Source organism: Bubalus bubalis, chromosome 13, assembly GCF_019923935.1.
Source record: "Bubalus bubalis isolate 160015118507 breed Murrah chromosome 13, NDDB_SH_1, whole genome shotgun sequence".
Taxonomy (NCBI): Eukaryota; Metazoa; Chordata; class Mammalia; order Artiodactyla; family Bovidae; genus Bubalus; species Bubalus bubalis.
In genome coordinates, this window is record NC_059169.1 from 73,925,452 (window position 1) to 73,940,270 (window position 14,819).

General features: G+C 44.7%; 1 long non-coding RNA gene across 2 annotated transcripts; it reads left to right on the forward strand.

Moving 5' to 3' along the window:
• Positions 1-10,958: 10,958 nt before the first annotated feature.
• On the forward strand, positions 10,959-13,498 carry LOC123328840. Of its 2 annotated transcripts, XR_006543833.1 has the most exons (3): positions 11,192-11,298; positions 11,383-11,546; positions 12,285-13,498. It is a non-coding gene; the product is annotated as an uncharacterized LOC123328840 (long non-coding RNA). The 2 variants fall into 2 exon arrangements; XR_006543832.1 differs by having other exon boundaries at positions 10,959-11,546.
• Positions 13,499-14,819: the final 1,321 nt, after the last annotated feature.

Consider the following 14,819-nt stretch of genomic DNA (forward strand, 5'->3'; position numbering starts at 1 on the left):
GTTTGTATAATTGGGGATCTGGCTGAAAGATAAATACCTTTTTCAAATGGTCCACCCATCTTCCTCAAGTTGGTATCAGTTGTGGGCTTTGATCAAAGCTTCCCTAGTTGTGTTTCAGTATTCAGTAGAAAAAATACTTCCAGTACAAGGAATCTCATATGAATTCCAGTGAGTTATACCAGGAATCTCAGGTATTTAACTATTTGCTATTTCCTTTTTATTATCCTTTTAATTTTTATGCCCAGAAATTTCCAAAGTATGGTTTGTAGGCCAAATCCAGAAAGTTGCCTGTTTTTATACAGTCCTAGAGCTAATAATCGGAGAAGGCAATGGCACCCCACTCCAAGACTCTTGCCTGGAAAATCCCATGGACGGAGGAGCCTGGTAGGCTGCAGTCCATGGGGTCGTTAAGAGTCGGACACGACCGAGTGACTTCACTTTCACTTTTCACTTTCATGCATTGGAGAAGGAAATGGCAACCTACTCCAGTGTTCTTGTCTGGAAAATCCCGGGGACAGGGGAGCCTGGTGGGCTGCCGTCTCTGGGGTCGCACAGAGTCGGACACGACTGAAGCGACTTAGCAGTAGCAGCCAAGCTAATAATAGTTGTTACACTTTTTAGTGGTTACCTTTTTCATAGCTATAGCCTCAGTTTTGGAGAAGGCAATGGCAACCCACTCCAGTACTCTTGCCTGGAAAATCCCATGGACGGAGGAGCCTGGTGGGCTGCAGTCCATGGGGCCGCGAAGAGCTGGACATGACTGAGCGACTTCACTTTCACTTTTCACTTTCATGCATTGGAAGAGGAAATGGCAACCCACTCCAGTGTTCTTGCCTGGAGAATCCCAGCGACGACGGGGCCTGGTGGGCTGCCATCTATGGGGTCACACAGAGTCGGACACAACTGAAGCGACTTAGCAGCAGCAGCCTCAGTTTTGCCTCCTGGACTGCAAAGAGTAAAATATTTATAACCTGATTCTTCACAGAAGAAGTGTGCTGATTGATCTCTACCCCAGCCTTTAGCACATTTGCGTTTAAATATTTCATTCTCCACAATTCTCCACTGTGCTTTGGCTATTGTGCCCTTAGCCTGTCAGGGTTCATTTGGTAAAGGGACAGGAGCACAGCCCATAACAGCTGATGGCAGCAGAAGGAACTATCATGAGACCCTCACAAAGACCCCTGCCACCTCAGAGGACAGGCCTATACCACAGTTCTCTTAATACAATCAATGCAGCTTACACACTTGAACAAATTCTCTTGCACTGTCACTTTAAAATCATAAATATAAAATTAATTACACATGTCAAATTGAAATCAAGAGGTAATCTGTCAGATTGCCTAGAGTATAGCTGCTATTTTTATTATGGACATGGTGCATAAATAACAGACACATGCAGATTGTCTTACACTTTAAGGTTGGTACTAAAAATATTAGTACTATGGGTTTGATTTAGTTCACCATCGCTATATTTAATTCTAAACCTTCTTGGGGTTATGTAATCATATAAGGTGCCCAACTAATAGCAGGTTTACTAGCTCAGGTCAACTGAATAATGGCATAATGAAAAGAATCAGGACCTTGATAATATTATCTTGAAGAGCTGTGAGCTACACTCCAGCTACGTGTTCCCTTTTTATAGAGCAGCTGTGTCTGATTTGTAGCAGGGACTTCAAGTCTAAGTCTTTCTTTGGGAATTTAGTTTCTCTACCTTCATCCCTCCTCACTGTCCCCCAACAAACCCAATTTGTTTGTGCTCTATTTCAACTTTTAGGGACTGATTAGGTGGAGAGAGAGAGAAACAGACAGACAAAGAGAGAAGCAAGTGACATTTAAAGAGAATAATCATAACTTCTCAACAACAGTACAGGAAACTAGAAAACAACAGGAGCAAGGCCTTAAATTTGAGGGAAAATTATTGCCAAACTGTAACATCATATCTAACAAAAAAACTTTTAAAGCTACAGACACAAAAGGTCTCAAAGAACTGGCCTCTCATGTATGTGTCTTCAGAAAAGTTAAGAGAGGATATATTTCCTCAAAACTAAGGAATAAACGTTTAATAAAGGAAAATACGTGGGCCAAGAAATAGGGGCTCTAACACAGGAAGGTGGGGAAAGGGCTTCCTAAGATGACCATGAAAATCAATCTCAGGACAACAGCAACCAGCCTAGATTAGGGCAGGAATACATGGAGACCCTGGAAATACGCTGCAGAGGAAAACTGAGGCTGCTAGTCACCGGACATTTGTGAAACTGATAGGAGGCTTTAACTTCTAACTGAGAGTCTAGGGATGAATTAGAAATAGGCAGAAGTCCCCCCAAACCTTTTAAATGAAGACAATTATTTCTTTTCTCTTTTTCTGGAAGTGGGGTGGGGGGAGGTGTGCCAAGCAGTATGTGGGATCTTAGTTCCAGGGATTGAACCCTTGTCCCCGGCAGTGGAAGCGCAGCGTCCTAACCACACGACTGCCAGGGAAGCCCTTAAATGTAGACAATTACTAATCCCAGGGAAAACCAGAGGTCATATTTAAAAAAGGAAACATAATCATAGGAAATGATTCCTGAATATTCATTGGAAGGACTGATGCTGAAGCTGAAATTCCAGCACTTTGGCCACCTGATGCGAAGAACTGACTCTTTGGAAAAGACCCTGATGCTGGGAAAGATTGAAGGCAGGAGGAGAAAGGGACGACAGAGGATGAGATGGTTGGATGGCATCACCGACTCAATGGACATGAGTTTGAGCAAGCTCCAGGAGTTGATGATGTACATGGAGGCCAGACGTGCTGCAGTCCATGGGGTCGCAAGAGTCGGACACAACTGAGCGAACTGAACTGAACTGAATCATAGTATACTACATGGCTCAGCTATGAATAACATTTACAAAGTCAGAATAATTAAAACACTATATATTGGTTTAACTAAAACAAGCAGTATAATTGTAATTAGAGGATAGTGAAGAACCCTGTGTGTCTACGTGAGTACCTGTGTGTGAGTGGGAGTGAGGGTGACTGTAGGTGGGCGTAGAGAGTAAATCTTTAGAAGAAGGAAGTCTATACATATCCAAGCAGAAAAATTAAGAAATGGCAGATAAACCAGCTTGTGAGAAATGAAGGCAGTAAATGCCAGAAGAAACAGTTGAAGGTAGTTGCTTCTGGGAAAGAGGGGTCAGTAATGGGGCTGCTCACTATTATTTTTCATGGCAATTCTTGTAGAACAACTTGGCTTTGAAAACCATGACAATGTACAACTTTGATTTTAAAAATTAAAAAATCTTTTGAATGAAAGAAATCTACTCCTAAGGTTCATCCATCCTCATTGGCCAACCATTCCCCATCTCCTTCACTGGCTCCTTCTCTCTACCAGCTCTCTAAGAATGAGAATGCATCTGGGCTCTATCCTGAGCCTCTTTTCTTCTCGTACCAAACCCTCTCTCTAATGATCTCATCTTGAGCAGAGGCTCCAAATTCCACCAATGATCCCAAGTTTGTATTTCTAGCCCTGCTTTATTTGCTACTCCAGACTCATATATCCAACTACCAATGGGATACCTTCTCTCGGATGGAAATAGCCACCTCAAACCTATCAAATCTATATTAGTGTTCGCCAAAGAAAAGACCACCAGGAGGTAGAGATTCAGAAACAGATATATTGATAGCTAAAGAAATCTGTTATAAGGAATTGGCTCACACAGTTAATGAAGACTAAGTCCCAAGATCTGCAGTTAACAAGCTCTAGATCCAAGAAGGGAGAAGGCAATGGCACCCCACTCCAGTACTCTTGCCTGGAAAATCCCATGGACGGAGGACCCTGGTGGGCTGCAGTCCATGGGGTCGTGAAGAGTCAGACACAACTGAGTGACTTCACTTTCACTTTTTACTTTCCTGCACTGGAGAAGGAAATGGCAACCCACTCCAGTGTTCTTGACTTGAGGAGCCTAGTGGGCTGCCATCTATGGGGTCGCACAGAGTCGAACACGACTGAAGTGACTTAGCAGCAGCAGCAGATCCAAGAAGGGCCGATGTTTCAGTCCGAGCTCAAAGACAGGAAAAGGAAACACAGCAGTTAAGCAGAAAGAGTTCTCTCTCACTCAGGCTTTTTGTTCTTTTCAAATCTTCAGCTGATTAGGTGAAACCCACCTACATTGAGGAGGGCAATTCCCTTCACTCAGTCGACTGCTTCAAATGTTAGCTGCATCCAGAAACACTCTCATAGACACACCTAGCACAATAAATAATCAAATATCTGGCACCCCAAGGACTAGTCAAGTTGACGCAGATGATCAACCATCACAAAATCAAAGAGCTCTCTTAATTTTGTCCCTGAAGCCTGTCCCTTCTTTAGTCTTTCTCTTATTAAAAGTCACCATTGTCTATTCAAGATCTATCCGAAAACCCAGACGTCATCCTCGATTTTTCCTTTGCTCTCACTTGCAGCATCCGCTTTGTAATTCCTGTCACCTCTGTCTTTAAAATGCATCTCGGACTTTCCTGGTGGTCCAGTGGTTAGGAATCTGTGCTGCCAGTGCAGGGGATGTGGGTTCCATCCCTGGTCTGGAAAGATTCCGCATGCCGCAGGGCAGCTAAGCCCATGCACTACAACTACTGAACCTACACTCTAGAACCCGAGAGCTGAGACTACTGAGCCCGCGAACCGTAACTACTGATGCCTGAGCACCCTAGAGCCCATGCTCTGCAAGAGAAGCCACTGCAAAGAGAACCCACGCACGACAGGTAGAGAGGAGCCCCCGCTCGCTGCAACTAGAGAAAGCCCAAGCACAGCAACAAAGGCTCAGCGCAGTCAAAGAGAAATTAATTTTTTAGAAAGTTCCATCACAAGAAAAAAAACTTAAAAAAAGTGAGAAAACGTATCTCAAATCTAGTCACTTCTCCCCATCGGCACTGCCAGCAACCTAGTCAAAGTCACCAAAATGTCTTATCGAGACTTCTGCTTTAACTAGTCTCCCTGCTTTCCCTCTGACCAAACTTACTTATGCTCCAGCCAGTGGCAATAGCTGCTGCTGCTGCTGCTGCTGCTGCTGCTAAGTCGCTTCAGTTGTGTCCGACTCTGTGCAACCCCATAGACGGCAGCCCACTAGGCTCCTCTGTCCCTGGGATTCTCCAGGCAAGAATACTGGAGTGGGGTGCCATTGCCTTCTCCGGTGGCAATAGCTAGGAAGAGAGAACTATCTCTGTGAGTACACGGTCCAGCAGAGACATGCTTCTAGCACTCTGACCCTTGTGGGAGGGGCACCAAGGCTGGAGCCTTTTCATGGATCCTTTCCCAGGGAGCTTCTGACCGTGCTTTGACTTCCAGCCACAGTAGCCACCTTTTTCCTCCTAGCAACACAGCCGGTGTCTCCTCATTCAGGGTCATCACATTTATTAATTTCTTTGTCCACAAAGATCTCCACTCCCTCTGTTCAGAGCCGCTGTTTCTCATCTTCTAAGCTTCTGATCAAATGCCACCTCATTAGAAACGCTTCTCATGACCATCCTTTCTGAGGGAGCAACACCTAATTATTCGCCATCACTTCACACGTTAATTTCCTTCAGAGCTCTTGTTAAAACTCAAAATTATTTTGCTTAATTTATTGGTCTGTCTGTCTGGTTGTCTACTGGACTTGCAGTCTACCATTTACTCAGTGGTAAAGAATCCACCTACCAATGCCAGGTGATGCAGGTTCGATCCCTGGGTGAGGAAGATCCGCTGGAGGAGGAAATGGAAACCCACTCCAGTATTATTCTTGGCTGGAAAAATCCATGGACAGAGGTGCAGGTGGGTTATAGTCCATGGGGTTCCAAAAAGTTGGACATGACTGAGTGACTGAGCATGCAGGGGTTGTCTATTAGCTGGACTTAGCTAACTATTGCAAAAGATAATTCCGTATCTCAGTGCTGTAACAGAGTGAAGAGTATTGCTTCCTCTCACATACAACAGTCAGAATAATAACGGGGCTGTGCTACATAGTGTCATTCAGGAACCCAGGATCCTCCCTTCTCCCAAAGCAACCCTCTTCATAGATGGCATCCAAGATCTCTGTAGAAAAGGAAGAGAGAGGGGGCCCACCTGCTCTTACTCTCTCTGGTCACAGTCTATGGGCAAGAATTAGTCTCAAAGCCTCACCAATAATACCAGGATGCTGAGAAGTGTGCTTTAACTGTACATCTAGGAAAACAAACTGGAAAAGGAAATGGCAACCTGCTCCAGTATTCTTGCCGGGAGAATCCCACGGACAGAGGAGCCTGGTGGGCTACAGTTCATAGGGTCACAAAGAGTCCGACATGACTAAAGCAACTTAGCACAGGAAAACAAAATGGATTTTGGTGAATCTCTGTCCAAATTAGGTGGAATTGTCACACGAGTGTATGTTCCTCGGTTCTTTGTCTTGTCACAACAAAGATTTGGAGCGACAGACATTAAAGCCCTCAGCACGTCACAGCTCTTAGGTCTTGGACAAACCGTGTTATAGCTCTTAAGCAAATCAGTGTTACAGCTCTATTTTATTTAGAAGATAGCAGGAGAATCCATCTTCGAAGTGTGAGGGCATGTCAACCCAAAGACTCAAAGAGAAGAGAGTGGAGGAGTATGCGGGGAGGGGGAGAGAGAGAGAGAGAGCGCGCGCACGCACCCGGGAAAGAGAGAATCCGTGAGAAAGCGCTTTGGCTCCTCTTTTTATATGTTTTTTCCTCTACCTGGGCCTGCCCTATGCAAACTGGGCTTAGCCAGGAGTGTTGTTTGTTCTGCCTGAAGTCTTCACTCTGGTCCTCGGACCTTCCTTTGACCTTCCTTGTCTTTTAGCCACCGCCATTTTGGACTCCTCTTCCCTATTCTACCTACGTAACAGAATGATCTTCCAGGAAGGAAGGTATTTGATAATCACTAGCCTCTCCTGTCCTCTCTTGCCTCCTTCATCTATCTCCATAGAGCACAGTGATCTGGATCAAGCCTTCCTGCTGCCCAAAAGCCTTTAAAAGCTCTCCACCGTCCTTAGCACAAGCCCCCCAAGTCTTTACCCTGGCCTTGGAGGCCAGCATGATGCTGGTTCTTCCGAGGCGCCAAGCTCTTTTTCATCTGCGCAGACTGTCACCTCTGCTTGGACTACTACCTGCCCTGCTCCCTCTTTTCACAACCTGACATTAACTCATTTTTTTTTAGTTTCAGGTCAAATGTTGCTTTTATGTAAGAGGCTACCGTGATAGTCATAATAGCCCTAGAGAACTCCGTGTCCTAATCCCTGGAAACTGTGACTATGTTAGGTACATGGCAAAGGAGCATTAAGATTACAGATAGAATTAAGGTTGTTAATCAGCTGACTTTTTGGTGGGGAGGTTATCTTGGATTACCCAAGATAATGAATGGGTGCAGCATAATCACATGTATCCTTCTAAGTGAAGGAGGGAAGCAGAGAAGTCAGAGACATAATACGACTGTGGATGTAGGCTGGAGTGATCTGATGAGAAGAACTCAACCTGCCATTGTTGGCTCTGAAGATGAAAAGGAGTCCTAAACCAAGGAATGTGGGCAGCCTCTAGAAGCTGGAAAAGTCGAGAAAACAGATTTTTCCCCTGGAGTCATCAGAAAGCATACAGCCCTGACAATCAATTGATTTTTGCCTTCTGAGTTCCATTCCAGACTTCTGCCCTCTAGAACAAAAGATAATAATTGTTTATTGTTTTATAGTACCAAGCTTGTGGTAACTTGTCATAGCAGCAATATGACACTCATCCACGCTCGCTGACTCCCTGACCACCCTATCTTCCAGCCCTGTCAACTGGATTTGCATCTAATCTCTCTCCCCAGTAAGCCCTCTGTTCTTCCCTCACAGGTCTGGATCTCAGGCAGGTCCATGCCTGGGTCTCTGGGGTCTGCTCCTTGGGAAATGACCTTCATTCTCCCAGTCTCCCCATAAACACTCAGGAATGTGTTGAGGTTTTTCCCCTCCAGTTTCTGCACCTGGTGAGTTGACAGGCAGAACAGGGAGCAGGGGGAACAGAAAACAGATGAACATCTCTATGAAAACAGCTGAAAGGGTTCACATTCCTGGCTAATTCCTCTCCCTCCACAAAGATCCAGCTTGGGGATTTGGCATCCAACTCGGGAGAACTTGAAAAGTCATTTATCCTTTTTATAAGTCTCAGTTCTCTTAGAAGTAAAAGCACAAACTCTCTTCAGAGGGTTTTTGTAAGAAGTAAAGGAAATAAATGAAATCGTGAGCACAGTGCCCTACATATAATCAACATCACTGTTGCCCTTGTTATTATGACCATCATTACAAATGACTCAGGTTATACACAAAGGGCCCAGACTTCCCTGGCGGTCCAGTGGTTAAGACTCCATGCTTCCACTGCAGGGGGCACAGGTTCAGTCCCTGGTGGGGCAACTAAGATCCTGTAAGCCTCGCAGTGTGGCCAGAAAATTTACCAAAAAAAAAAAAAAAAAAAAAAACCACACCATAAAACCAGTATAGCTAACTAGCTAAGACCCTAAAGTTAAAGCTTCTCATATTTCTTAGTGGTTTTGTCTGCAAGATTTATACTCAGTACTTCCAATTAATTTTTGAATGATACAGTTTCAAAAACACATGGGAACAGAAACCAAAATGGCTTTTTATTTGCTTTTATGGTAAGTTATATCTATGGGACATTATGGAAACTAGCTAATGCAACATGCAAAAAAAAAAAATCAGTGGGCTTTAATTTGGAATTATCTGCATTGTTTAAGCCAATTATTCAGCTAAATATTTTACTCTCTAACTTTCTGGGTGCCTTCATGTAGACACTGCCTAAGAAAACTATCAGACTTAAGTGTACCAGAAGCAAGATAAAGGGACCAAATGCAATCTCCAACAGATGGAATAAATGGCTTTTTCCATGAAAAAGAAATTGAGGAATTGTAAGTGATCCAGGCTGCCTGATGCTGAGAGGCACAGGATAAAGGAAGTTAACAGGTGACCTCCGTGGGGTAATTTTAGCCAGAGCTCCCTGCGGTGTGCTTCTTGGGGCCAGGAGGCTGGCCTGCAGCTGTAGAAATGCCCTAAAATATTCAAGAACACTCAAAAAATAAATGGAGACAGCAAAGCCGGGACTGACATTGTTCTTACCACTGGAAAGTCGAAACGTTGTACAACCAGTGAGAGTCATGTTTTCAGTTCTTGGAACTTGCCTTTGAGGCAGACACTCACTTTTTGCTTTTGATAAAGAGCACAGGACTCTGAACACACACACGTGACATCACTATCCTGACCTGGAGGGTCAGGGCAGCGAGCAAGGCCTGAGGCTGGCAGTGTTCAAATCTGAGTGGTGCTGAAGGGACCACAGCCATTCCTGCCCAGGGCTTTCATTCTGGTTAAACTGTAACCCACATCAGGAAACACATTTTGCATCATCACCCAGTACACACACACACACACACACACACACACACACACCAGCGAGGCAAACATTTCAGGAAAAAATACTTACTATGACTGCAATGCACTCCGACATTTATTATTATTATTATATTATTATTTATTATTATTATTATTATTTATTATTATTATGCACTCTGACATTTATTATTCTATTTTCTTTCATTTTTTTTCATAATCCGCTACATGGAAAACTCAACAGTTTGAAAAACACTGGTTATAAAAGTCAAATCAGGGAATTCCCGGTGGTCCAGTGGTTAGGACTCTGCATTTCCACTGCAGGTTCGATCCCTGATCAGGGAACTAAGATCCCACAAGCTGCATGGTGCAGCCAAAAAAAATTCAAATCAAATCTTACTCTTGCCGAGTTATTCTGTAATTAGAGGGGCCTCTGTGGCCCTCCTTTTCTATCTCTACAGTTAGAGGAGCTAAGTGCTCAGAAGAGGGCAATGCTGTAAGAGGCCAACACCTGCCCAGCCTCCTCCATCCGACTGCTGCAAGGATCCAACGAGCTGATTCTGTGACGGTGCCAAGGAAGGGTACGGGGCTCTACAAATAAATTGTGACCTGGCCCTCTGATAACTCATCTTAAGGACTGAACCTGGAAAATTCCTCTCCCAGCAGGTGAGTCAAAGGAGAGATTCTACTTTCAGGTCACCCTCCCGAGTCCATTCGTGGCCTTGTACCCGACTCGGGTTGGTCATCGTTTGTTTGTTTTCGTGTGAACTGAACTGTTATCTAAGCCGCCATAAACAGCAATCCTCAGCAAACAAAGAGCTTCTCACTGCAACCTTTGACATGTGAAAGGGCAAGGCCAAGAGGGTTCTGAGAACTGGGACAGGAGTCCAGCAACTGTTTTTTCGCACGTGAAGCCTATAGTGAAGTTAAGTCTGTGAGCCCAGAGCCCCCAGGTCAGGGGGTAGGAGGGGTGGCGGGTGTCTTGCAGGCAGCATCGGCAGTCTTTTCAGCACAGAGGACCACATCTTCCCCAGCATTTGGGCTCACTTGTTCAGAAACACATCTGGGTCTCAATAGAGGTGACGGTTACACAGCACTCTAAATACACTGCTGCTGCTGCTAAGTCGCTTCAGTCGTGTCCGACTCTGTGCGACCCCATAGACGGCAGCCTACCAGGCTCCCCGTCCCTGGGATTCTCCAGGCAAGAACACTGGAGTGGGTTGCCATTTCCTTCTCCAATGCACTAAATGCCACTAAATACACTTTTTAAATGGTTCAGTTCAGTCGCTCAGTCGTGTCTGACTCTGCGACCCCATGAACTGCAGCACGCCACGCCTCCCTGTCCATCACCTTATGGACATATGGTGAATTTCACCCAAAATTTCTTCAATGGAAAAAAGATTAGAATATATACCATCAAAGCAATGAAAATATAGGAGGGGGGTGGGATTTGTTGCTGTTTTATTAATTTATTCTAAATTTGAAACATACTGCTTCTAAAAGTCAAATCAAGGGAATTCCCCGGCAGTCCAGTGGTTAGGACTCCACGCTTCCACTGCCAAGGGCCCAGGTTCGATCGCTGGTTGGGGAACTAAGATCCTAAAAGCCACTCGTGGGTAGTCAAAGTAGAAAACTTGTAGGGCTTTAGCTTTGAGCAAATGAAGGTAGAAAGGTAGATAATTCTTTATAAATAGTAAAACAGCTCCAATCCCCACCTGCACCCACAAAAAGGCCAGTTTGACACAGCTTAGTAAGCAGACTAGAACTAGGGATCCAGACCTTCCACTGAGCCACCTGGGAAGCCCCAAACTGGGTAGAATTCAATTTAAGTGCCACAAAAGGAAGCAACTGAAAGGATCCTGGCCACTCCCTGCTTCCCTAAGGAAAGCTGGTAGCTGCTCTGATAAAAAAGCTCTGATACTGCTGGTAAGATCACTTCTTCCTACCCCTCCTCTGCACTGCCAGCCCTCCGCTACAGAAGCTAAAAAATGTCAATACTTCCTCTCCCAGGCCCTCTGCAGCCAAGCATGGCCAAGTTCCAAGTTCCAACTGCCAAGACAAAGCTGGCACTCTTGCGGGGAAGGGAGAGTGTCTGAGGAAGCTTTTACTTCTTTACAAAAGGGCCAGGCCCAAGAAGAGTGGCCACAGGACTGCCCTCCTCCACGTTCCCGCCGGTAAGACAGACGCGGTACCCGGAGCTATGGCAGTCATCTTACGATCACAAAGGGACAAGTTCGGAAACAAAAGACCATGTGGCCAAGAGGAGCAGGACAGGAAGACAGAGAGTCAGAGTCCTTATTAGCATTGTTGGGAAGCTATGCCAGTGCCTGCAGCTTCTTATCTCCAGACTTCTTGTTCTACGAGAAAAATATCATTGTTAAGAACACAGCTGTGTTTTTTTTAATTAAGATTTATTTATTCAGGGCTGCTCCATGTAGCTTGAAGTGAAAAAGTGAAAGTGTTAGTCGTTCAGTCCTGTCCAACTCTTTGTGACCCCATGGGCTACAGCCCACCAGGCTATTCTCTCCGTGGAATTCTCCAGCTAGAATACTGGAGTGGGTAGCCATTCCCTTCTCCAGGGAATGTTCCCGGCCCAGGGATGGAACCTGGGTCTCCCACATCACAGGCAGATTCTTCACCATCTGAGCCACCAGGGAAGCCCATGCAGCTTATGGGATCTTAATTCCCTGACCAGGGATCACACCTGGGCCCCTGAAGTGAAAGCCCCTAGTCCTAACCCCTGGACCACTGGGAAACTCCCCTATGAGCAGATACTGTTACTTGCAGATTTCCTACCTGATAACACTAATGTACCTACTAGTATATATATAGAATGAGTAACAAAATATGTCTTATAGATTTATATTTTCCTTAAGTAAACTTTTCAAAATTGCACATTATTTATTCCACAGATACATCCAGTTCTAACAAATTCTATAGTCTCCAGTTTTAAACATCACTTTGGATTTTGCTAAGAAGACGCGCGACAGAGACCCAGCCGCTGCACAGGTCAGTGCCCAGGCTCAACGGAACCATCTGAAACGGAACAATTTATGTCTGATTGTGCCTCTTACACAGACACTGCTCGTGTCGGCTGTTGGATGTGGTTTCACGCAGTCAGAACGCAAAGAACTGAATTGTCAACACAGTTAAGCACACTTTATCATTGCTAATGTGACAGAGAACCATCACAGAACCAATGCACCCTACATAAAATAATTAGTGGATGGTTCCTAGAATGATACAAAGGCTTTAAGACACACTGCCTTTTTGAAACGCTCAATGTATTTATAAGCTGAAGAGCACATGTTTCCGCAGTCCGCATAGCATGAGCTCTAAATGGAGCAGACCCTCAACCAATGCTGGTTAACTAACAAATTCCTCTGCAGAAGGCAGAACAAGCAGCAGCCACGCCTCCCACCCAGGCTTCTGTTGAAACTGACGAGTCCTGTTGGGTTTCTGTCATCATTACCGTCCTTCCCCGCAGGTCAAGGCCGGTTCTCACTTGATGGTTTGAGTCACATGAACCTGCCTTCCTTTCAGATTGGATAAAGGCCAGACTTGTCTACTAGCACCATAGAAGGGTTTTAAATTGACAGCAGCCTCTAAATATATGATCAGGAAAGTGAAAGTGAAGTCGCTCATTCATGTCCGACTGTTTTCGACCCCATGGACTGTAGCCTACCAGGCTCCTCCGTGGGATTTTCCAAGCAAGAATACTGGCGTGGGTTGCCATGTCCTTCTCCAGGGGATCTTCCCGACCCAGGGATTGAACCTGGGTCTCCTACATTGCAAGCAGATGCTTTACCGTCTGAGCCACCAGGGAAGTAATCAGGAACCCCTGGCCTTAATTTAGATTTTGCAGCAGCCTGGAGAAAATTCTACAGCCAAAGCTACAAGCACCCATATTACCACTGTGACCCTTTCACCTACTTACCTAAAGAGGATAACTAGACCTTGGCTGAAGCACATTGATCTGTCCAAGAGAATGACCTGCACACTTTGACTCAGCATCTCTTTTCCAAATTTAAAAAAAAAAGTCCTACATAAACAAACAGGATGGCCCTTTTCCCAAATATATTTCCTTTAATCAGAATTCATGGAAAAATAAAAACTAAGGATGGTGTGTGTGTGTGTGTGTGTGTGTGTGTGATGTCCACTGTTCTTTTTCCATTTGAAAAAATGTTGGTGATGGCTAGGTGGTTTTCCCAGTTGTGACTATGTGATACACGGTGTGATGTGAGTAATTAATAAGTGTTGGACATGACTGACTAATACACACACACAGGTAAATTATAATTGGTGACGCCAACCTGGAAATTCGCGAGAGTAGGCTGACAGTTGTTTTCCGGCCTCCATTTTCTGTGAGGATATCACAAGAATCCCATCAGGGCTTGTCTATAATCAATGTCTCCCAAGCTCACATTTTATTATCTGCTCTCACCCACTAACAACAGTTTACCTTAAAATGAGCCATAACAGCCAACTATCCCACAAGAAGGGATTAGGGTATATCGTCTACAGGTGGTGTTTAAACAGCTAGCCCCGAGAGGATGTAAAGAGACTCTCCTGTAGAGAACAATGAGGCTTCTGATTGCTAATTTGGTCTAATTGTGGTTTGCAAATTTAACTTCCATTGAAGATTTATATTCACTTAATTCTCTGGTCCAGGAAACTAGAATTGAATTTCCAGTCACTAGCGTGTTATTTTGAGTCTTTTTTTAATTAAATTTTTATTGGAGTATATAGTTGCTTTATATCCTGAGTCTTGAGTCTTATTTCCCTTTGTATTTAGTAGAGCAGAGAATGAAACAGAACAAGAGAAAATATGCCTAGGGAAAAAGAAAATAACTATAAAACCTGTGGAGAGTGGTAGGTAAAAATGGAAACGTCCTTATTTGACCATGAATCCTGTGGGCAGCTATGGAAAATAAGTATTATTTCCTCATCTTGGTCATTTATATACTCACGTATTCATGTACTGAGCCATCCCTAAATGCCATGCTGGGTACAAGGGGGAAGAAAAATGCCTTTGCCTTTAGAGATTTATGGTCTGATGAAAGAAAAAAAAAAGAACCTAACAATTACATAATAGTCTGAACTGGCTTTTGGAAAGCTTCCTGGGGGAGATGACACTTGAACTGCCCGAGTCCTGAAGGGTCAATGCAGGTTTCCCAGCTGAAAAGCTAAATTAAGACAGCAATGGTGGGATAGGGGAGGTGAAGGAGGCAGAGGGCCTGGAACTTGACTGCCCCACCATGGAGGTGGAGGGGAGGTAAGTGAGACAGACTCTTGGGTTCCTGGCTCGTGTCCAATTGGTGGTGCCACTCAGAGCAGAGACTGGGGAAGAGGGAGGTTAGAGGCAAAGGAGATGCTTCCATTTGAGATATGCTGAGCTGCCTGACAGACTTCACCTGAAGTGTCTGAGTCAATTTGCTGTGTGGATC